The following is a 392-nucleotide window of genomic DNA, read 5'->3' on the forward strand; positions in this document are numbered from 1 at the left end:
ATACCACACTAAAATAAAAAGGGGTTTGCACACAGATTTGTTAAATCTTTTTTTGAGAAAAGTTGATAATTTGCAACTTATTGTAAATGGTAGAAACCACCACAAACCCCCAAATCAGGTTTTAGAATCTTTATTAAATGCTTGACCCAATAGCGAAGAAAAAAGTACGAAGAAACTTGTATTAAGAATTTTTATTAATAAATAATAAAATGTATATATCAAAAGTTAGAAGTAGAAGCGCTTAAATTTGTTTACTTATTTTAACGTAGATATATAGGTATGTACATATGTAATAATTTCTGCACATACCTTTTATTGGTACATTGGTAATACTTATTTAGAAAACTGACAATTTTCGAAACAGAGATGTAAAAATCGTTAATAATTAACAT

Source organism: Rhagoletis pomonella, unplaced genomic scaffold, assembly GCF_013731165.1.
Source record: "Rhagoletis pomonella isolate Grant_MI unplaced genomic scaffold, Rhpom_1.0 Rhpom_scaffold_00015, whole genome shotgun sequence".
Taxonomy (NCBI): domain Eukaryota; kingdom Metazoa; phylum Arthropoda; class Insecta; order Diptera; family Tephritidae; genus Rhagoletis; species Rhagoletis pomonella.